Genomic DNA, 8,278 nt, shown 5'->3' with positions numbered 1-8,278 from the left:
CAACCTCTCTTTGTGGTAATCACAAACTCAGTTCCAAATTAAATTATCTAATGACTCTGCAACCAAATGCAAGTTTAAGATTGAGCATGATACCGCAAAGCTTGTTGTCTGTGCAGGCCTTCGGCAGTCAGGTGGAATCTAATTCTCTTGAGGGATGTGGAGCCGTGCAACGTGCTAACCCATCTTTCATCTCCACTTCTTTATTTAGTCCAGGATCACGCCCAGGCCAAGTGTGTGTCTGGATACACAGACCCATGCAGAGTGAGGACAGAGCCGGGCTCTGGGGATGTCAGATGAAAGTGGAAGGAGAGAGCTTTGCACACGTTGTGTAAGATCAAATTTGCATGTAAAAAAAATCAGCCGGAAATCAGGATTGTAGGAAAACCTGCCATAGCAAGAGACATGTACACACGTACAAAGAAGCTCATACCAGCCATTCCAGCCAATCACAATAAGCACAACAGTGACAGGATGGGAGCTCATTCTGCTCGAGACAACAGGCTTCAAAATGTCTCTCTCTAATGATTCGATCCTCCCAAGGGTGCCGCGGCTGTTTCTCCCCATTGATTTCCGCTGCACATCACCTGTAATGAGCTTGCACCGGTACACCAATGGGAGCAATGGCCAGTAACATTCCGCTAAGGTTTGACAGAGCTACACTTGATCGACCCTCCTCCACCACAAATTAGTTACCTCTCCTCGAAGGACTAAATGCAAAATAACTGTTGTCTGAGGCCAACTAGTTAATTCCTTGTTCATGAACTCAGTGTTTGTATTGAGATGTGTTAATTGGCACGAGTTGGTGGCCAGGGACTGTACCCAGTGCTTGGCCACACACGCAAAGGGGGGGGGGGCATCTGTCAGTCATCAACTCCCCCGATGGAGTGGAGGGAAGGGAAAGGGAAGAGAGAAGACATATTCAAGGTCTTGTCTCCTGATGTTTTCTATCATCCTTTTGCACTCTTTGTCTTCTGTCATCATACGCCAGGTAGAAAGAGGGAAAACCACATCCCATGTTCAGTGTCCTGTCCTGTATTGCGTCTTGATGGATGCAAAATAATCCAGGTTAGGACATCACAGGAAGTTGAATTAGTTCATCTGGACACAACGATTTATTGAGAGAGATAACAACGTTGTGTCCAGATGAACTGATTGAACTTTCTGTGATGTCCTATAGTGTGTATCCCCTTTTCTCCTTTCACTTTCAGTTGTCACTGTCTTCCTGCATAAATATGATTACTCTCAGTCGCTCTTTTGCCAGTGCAGCACATGGCCAACAGACGGATCCAAAACACGTGAAGACTTCGCATTACTACAAAGTGTGAGTTGCCATCTCTGTAAAGGAACAAGGGGTTCTGATGGTCCAAGTCTCCCAAACCACAGATTCGGCAGTCACCCACAGGGTTTAATGCAGAGGAACCACAGCACTCACAAGCATCCAGGATTGGGCATACGTATAAACACAAAGCTCATGTAAATCGGACCTGAAATGCAACATGTAAGAATCCATTTAAAGATTGAGAAGGAAATTAGATGTGTCGTCATTGCTGAAAACGGTTCTTACTGAGGTAATGTTCAGCCTTTTTTGCTACAGCAAAGTGTCTTTATCTGTGATATGTAAAGACAATGAGAGGGACTAAATTAATGATCGTCTGCTAACATTATCTAAACAAACTTCAGTGTGCAATACAAATAAAGACGCTCACAGACACACACACACACACACACACACACACACAGACACACACACACACGGCTGTCATCACATACACAAAAAGAAGGCTGCAGGAGCAGGGCGGTTGTTGCCATGGTAACGGGGAAAGGTAATGGCCGTGTTCTTGAGCTAATGCCGCAGGGGGTATGGGGCATAAAAAGGGAGGGGACGAAAGTGAGTCAGACTTATGGGCTAATGATAAGAGGTTGAACTTCCAATCTGCAATCTTACTGCCCACATCGAACCCACCGGCCGACAGCCAGGACAAATCGCAGCCAACAGCGGCGCACCAGCTCCAGCAGCATGCGTGTTTCATTCTACTTCCTTTTAATGCATTCAGGAGACCATTCCGTTAATGTGGTTAGTGGTTTTAACTTTCATGATGAGAGAAGTCCTTTCCAAACATGGCCAGCCCCCTGGGGTATAAATAAGTGATCTCTAATGCAATGGGTTAACCCTTTAATGCGTTTTCTTTCTGAAGTGCGTGTGTGCGTGCGTGCGTGCGCGTGTGCGCATATGTGGTAAAATATTAATGAAAAGTGCAAATTATTTAACCATAGCTCAGTATCCTATAGTCCCTGTAGGGAGGTCTTTCAGGGCGTGCCTGAAGTCTCTTATTCGACCTCTGGTATTTTCTGCAGCATTGGGCACACTCAGCCTATCATGCGCATATTTTCTTCTCACTGCTCGCCTCCATTTCCTAAAATACCATCACCTTAATCGGGAGGTGTTGATGTGAGGCGTAGTAATGCTGCGTATAGTAGATTAGGAATATGAACACTATCTTTAGGCTACTTGGCCAGTTTTTCCCTGCGTTCGTCACTCTTCACAGCAAGTTGGTCATCACCGGGATGTTCCTCTCCGTGCAGTGTTCTCATCCACCTTTTCTTTTGTCTCCCTTTTGCCCACATCAACAGGGCCGGTAAAAATAGAGGCGATCAACCCAGATTACAGAGCAGCGCAGTTTAATTACAGTTGTGGGCACGGTGTGGGCGGGAGGCCCTCGTGTGCGAGACGTTAACAGAGAACTGCAGGGGAGAGAGTGAACTACAGATCGATCAATTTCGGTGCTAATTAGTGTAATCCACGTCAGTCAGGTTGAATGCGCGTTTTCCGTTTCTTTTGAAACTTGCAGACACGAGTTCGTATTTCCAACCATCTGTTCACCTGACTAGTTTTTTTTTTAATTTCTGTTGGGTGGCCTACACTTACATCAGACAGGAGCGCTATCAGTTCATGTTGCATCCTGATCACAAAGGTTTGTCGTACTGACGGAAAGCGTCGCAGAAGGACACAGAGGGATAGATGGGTAGGCCTATATGAGTACTACGGGACATAATTAATGCAATGCTGGAATTAGGAACATTTATTTGTAATTTCATTTGGTTTGCCCCAGCCCACAGCAGTGCAACACAAAGTCAAAAACACATATCCAAAAACCTACAAGAACACATAAATCCAAACTACAAAGAAAAAACGCTACAAAAACTAAAAAAAAAAAAAAAACTACGAGAGCACATATCTAACATCCAAAATAAGATAAAGTAAAATAAGATAAGAAATTCGACTGTCCAAGAGAGCAAACGCCAGCCAGAGTGACTGCCGGTCTGCATGGGCTAGCAGTTAGCTTAGCCTGCCCCGCTTCAGCGTCCTGGCAGGACTCCCTCAGTACTGCGGTCAAGAGAGCCGTCATTTACGAAAGCCCGGTCAAGCCCGTGTCCTGCGCACCTGCGCCCAATCTCCCGGATTGCCCCCGCCCCCAGGTATACAGGTATGCATCTCAAAAAATTAGAATACTGTGGAAAAGTTCATTATTTTCCGTAATTTAATTCAAATAGTTTAACTTTCAGAAATTCTAGATTCATAAAACAAAAAGTGAAATATGTCAAATCAAATCAATTTTATTTGTATATCCCAATATCACAAATTACAAATTTGCCTCAGTGGGCTTAACAGCAACACAACATCCTGTCCTTAGACCCTCTCATCGGATAAGGAACAACTCCCTAAAAAAACACTTTAACAGGGAGAAAAAATAGGAGGAAACCTCAGGGAGAGCAACAGAGGAGGGATCTCTCTCCCAAGACGGACAGCGTGCAATGGATGTTGTGTTCACGCAATTTACATAATACAACATTGAAAGAGGATAACAGAAATATAATGGACATCAAATTTATGAAGAACATGATGCACAGGATGCCAAGCAGTGTCGACATGCCAGCGGAGCAGTCCAGGACCCAAGCCACGCGACCAGCATTAGCATGTAATAAAAGAAAAACTTATGTGAGGAGTGGAAGGGCAGGCAGCATCCAAATGGCGACCACCATCACCACGGAGACCTGGGAGGAGAACCGACTGCACATGCACGCAAGAGACTCACGTGACACAATTCAAACACAGAAAAAGAGAAAGGAGAAGACCTCATTCAGAGAGAGAGAAAAGACACGTCATTAGCCATAATCAATTAAGTCATCAATTCGTCATAATCTATGCTCTATACTCGATAATCTCGTCGGCAGAACAGTGGTTGGTAAATTCATTGAGACAGAAAACCAACCCGCCATCCAGTACAGGTTGTGAAGCAGTTAACTTAAAGGCAACTAATTGTAAGCTAAGGCAAAAAGATGGGTTTTACGTTTGGATTTAAAGGACTCAACAGACTCCGATTGTCTGATGGCAGCAGGCAGGTTATTCCACAACAATGGAGCCCGATAAGAAAAGGCCCTGCCACCAGCTGACTTCTTTTTAACTTTGGGTACACACAGGAGCCCTGTATTTTGAGAACGAAGTGCTCGAGATGGCATGTAAGGTTTAAGGAGATCAGACAGGTAGGATGGGGCAAGACCATTTAGGATTTTATAAGTCAGATCTAACATGGATAGGAAGCCAATGAAGGGAGGCAAGAATTGGTGTAATATGGTCAAATTTCCTACTTTTAGTTAGGATTCTAGCAGCTGCATTCTGAACCATCTGAATACGTTTAGTACTAGAATGTGGCAGACCTGAGAACAGAACATTACAGTAATCAAGTCTGGATGAAACAAATGCATGTATTAGAATCTCTGCGTCAGCCATGGAGAGAAAAGACCGAATTTTAGCTATGTTATGTAAATGAAAATGTCAAGCCTTTTTTGTTTTAATCTTGATTACGGCCTACAGCTCATGAAAATCAAAAATCCAGTATCTCAAAATATTAGAATATTACATAAGTCCAATAAAAAAAAGACTTATAATACAGAAATGTCGACCTTCTGAAAAGTATGTTCAATTATGCACTCAATACTTGGTTGGGGCTCCTTTTGCACAAATTACTGCATCAGTGCGGCGTGGCATGGAGGCAATCAGCCTGTGGCACTGCTGAGGTGTGATGGAAGCCCAGGTTGCTTTGATAGCGGCCTTCAGCTCGTCTGCATTGTTTGGTCTGGTGTCTCTCATCTTCCTCTTGACAATACTCCATAAGCCACAGAAGGTCATTGCTGAAAGGGCTGGCTGTTCGCAGAGTGCTGTATCAAAGCATATCCATGGAAAGTTGACTGGAAGGGAAGAGTGTGGTAGGAAAAGGTGCACAAGCAACAGGGATGACTGCAGCCTTGAGAGGATTGTCAAGCAAGGCCAATTCAAGAACTTGGGGAGCTTCACAAGGAGTGCACTGAGGCTGGAGTCAGTGCATCAAGAGCCACCACGCACAGACGCGCCCCGGAACTGGGCTACAAGTGTTGCATTCATAGTGTCAAGCCAGTCCTGAACCAGAGACAACGTCAGAAGCGTCTTACCTGGGCTAAGGAGAAAAAGAACTGGATTGTTGGTCAGTGGTCCAAAGTCCTCTTTTCAGATGAAAGTAAATGTTGCATTTCATTTGGAAATCAAGTTCCCTGGAGGAAGAGTGGAGAGGCACAGAATCCAAGTTGCTTGAAGTCCAGTGTGAAGTTTCCACAGTCAGTGATGATTTGGGGTGCCATGTCATCTGCTGGCGTTGGTCCACTGTGTTTCATCAAGCCCAGAGTCAACGCAGCCATCTACCAGGAGATTTTAGAGCACTTCATGCTTCCGTCTGCTGACAAGCTTTATGGAGATACTGATTTAATTTTCCAGCAGGACTTGGCACCTGCCCACAGTGCCAAAACTATCATGGTATTACTGTGCTTGATTGGCCAGCCAACTCACCTGACCTGAATCCTATAGAGAATCTATAGGGCATTGTCAAGAGGAAGATGAGCGACACCAGACCCAACAATGCAGATGAGCTGAAGGCTGCTATCAAAGCAACCTGGGCTTCCATAACACCTCAGCAGTGCCACAGGCTGACTGCTTCCATGCCACGCCGAATTGATGCAGTAATTCATGCAAAAGGAACCCTGACCAAGTATTGAGTGCATAAATGAACATACTTTTCAGAAGGTCGACATTTCTGTATTATAAATCCTTTTTTTGATCGGTCTTATATAATATTCTAATATTTTGAGATATTGGATTTTTGATTTTTATGAGCTGTAAGCCATAATCCTCAAGATTAAAACAAAAAAGGCTTGACATATTTCACTTTATGGGTTATGAATCTAGAATATATGAAAATTTTACTTTTTGAATGAAATCACAGAAAATAATGAACTTTTCCACAATATTCTAATTTTTTGAGATGCACCTGTATATGCCCCATGGTTTCTTGGGCTCCTTGTCGGATCGTCTCGCATACTCACACACTCACAGAGACAATCACAGGGGCTCTTGGTCGCTGGATGCGTCACGTCTTGTTTGAGTTCTTCCCGCTGTTTTGTACCTGCCGTCTGTTCCTGCTGTTTATAGTTTTTGCCTTATTAAAGCTTTGTTCAAGCCCAGCCTGTCCTTGCTGTTTGCATTTGGGTCCTCTCCTGCTCTCACGATGACAGTACGATCCGACCAAATATGGACCCAGCAGACCTGCTCAGCCTGCCATATAAGTGTGAGGATATTGATGTGTCAAGAGACACTTTCCTCAATGGAGAGACAGGCTTCTTTGAGCTTCTCACCGCTATTTGGACTCTGACTTAGCCCAAGAAGTGGCTTTCTTCAGGTGGAAATTCCAGCTGAATCTGGTTCCTCCCAAGCCCTGCATGACAGCGTCTCTGCTGCCCAGCACTACAGCGTCTCAGTTGCCCAGCATCCCAGAGCCTCAGCTGCCCAGCGCCCCAGAACCTAAGCTGTCCCGCCCCAGAGCCTGCCCAGCGCCCCAGAGCCTAAGCTGCCAGCACCCCTGAGTCTCGGCGGCCCAGCGCCTTCCTGTTCCAAAATGGTTGGTCTGTTTCTGAGCCGTTGCCTGCCGTGTGGTCTGTTCCCAAGCTGTCGGCCGCCCCGGCCAACAACCGGTCTGCTCCCTGAGCTGTCCGGCCACCTCCGAAGCCTGCTCCCCGAGCAGCTGACGGGCCGCCTCCGAAGCCTGCTCCCCGAGCGGCTACCAGGCCGCCTCCGAAGCCTGGTCCCCGAGAAACCGTGCCGCCGCCTCCAAAGTGTGTTCCCCGCGCGGCCGTCACGCAGCCTCGGTCCAGCGGCTCCTGCCTATGTCGCCGGCCTTCAGAGCGGCGGCCCTGTCTGCGTCGCCGACCTCCAGATCATTGGTCCTGTCTGCGTCGCCGGCCCCCAGAGTGGCGGTCCTACCTGCGTTGCCAGACTCCAGAGTGGCGGTCCTGCCTTTCTCGCCGGCCTCCGGGTCATGCATCTGCCCATCCGCCAGAGCTGCTTGTTGAGGGGGCGGAAAGGAACCAGTGCAGGGGTCCGGCAGGGTCAAGCCCGTAGGCACGTTTATTTCTATTCAGGGAAGGGAAATGCGGGATGTGTATGGTGCAACTAGAGTCCTGGATGTGGGCTGTGTAAAAGACTATGTGTCTGTGTGCAGGGCGAGTGTGGTGCGTGTGTGCAGGAATGTACATGACTGGAGGGTGTTTGTGCGTGTTGGTGAAGCGCAAGTCCAGGAGTAGGGGTTCTGCGGGAGGCAGTGTGGGAACACAAGGGACGCGAGGAAGACGGAGGCCGAGAAGCACCGGGGTTCTGGGAGGACGGGGGAGAGAGACACAGAATTAGGCTCAGGAATCACAACACAAGAATCGCAGGAGAAAAACACAGCCAAAGAGTCTAGCGATCTACTGGGTAAGTACCGTACTAGATGGCATAATCTGGCAACGATTGCACGTCAGCGTCCTCTCTTATAGCTGGCTGCAGATTGGCTTCAGGTGCGCTGATCACCGATGAGCCTCTGGTGCGTAGCTGCGCTCTCAACGAGTGCTCTGATTGAACCCTGCCGGTAGATTCAGGCGGAGACGCGCCTTGCGTCTGGACCACAACACTGCTCTTCCCTTTGGTCCTGCATCCTGGTCGTCCGCCTGAGTTCCCTGGCCCCATTCATCCTGCCCCAGCCCCCCTCCGTCCGTCTTGCTTGGTGCTGGTGGTCCATTCATTTGGGACGTATGGAATCCGTCCCTTGGGGGGAGGGGGTCCTGTGTGTGGCACACCTGTTCCCTTCTCTCATTGGCTATGTGGTTCCTGAACACCTGCACCCTTTCTCTGATTGGCTGTCCGATTCCTGCCCCGTCC

Source organism: Lampris incognitus, chromosome 10 (assembly GCF_029633865.1).
Source record: "Lampris incognitus isolate fLamInc1 chromosome 10, fLamInc1.hap2, whole genome shotgun sequence".
NCBI classification, from domain to species: Eukaryota; Metazoa; Chordata; class Actinopteri; order Lampriformes; family Lampridae; genus Lampris; species Lampris incognitus.
Note: the sequence above shows the minus strand (reverse complement) of the source record.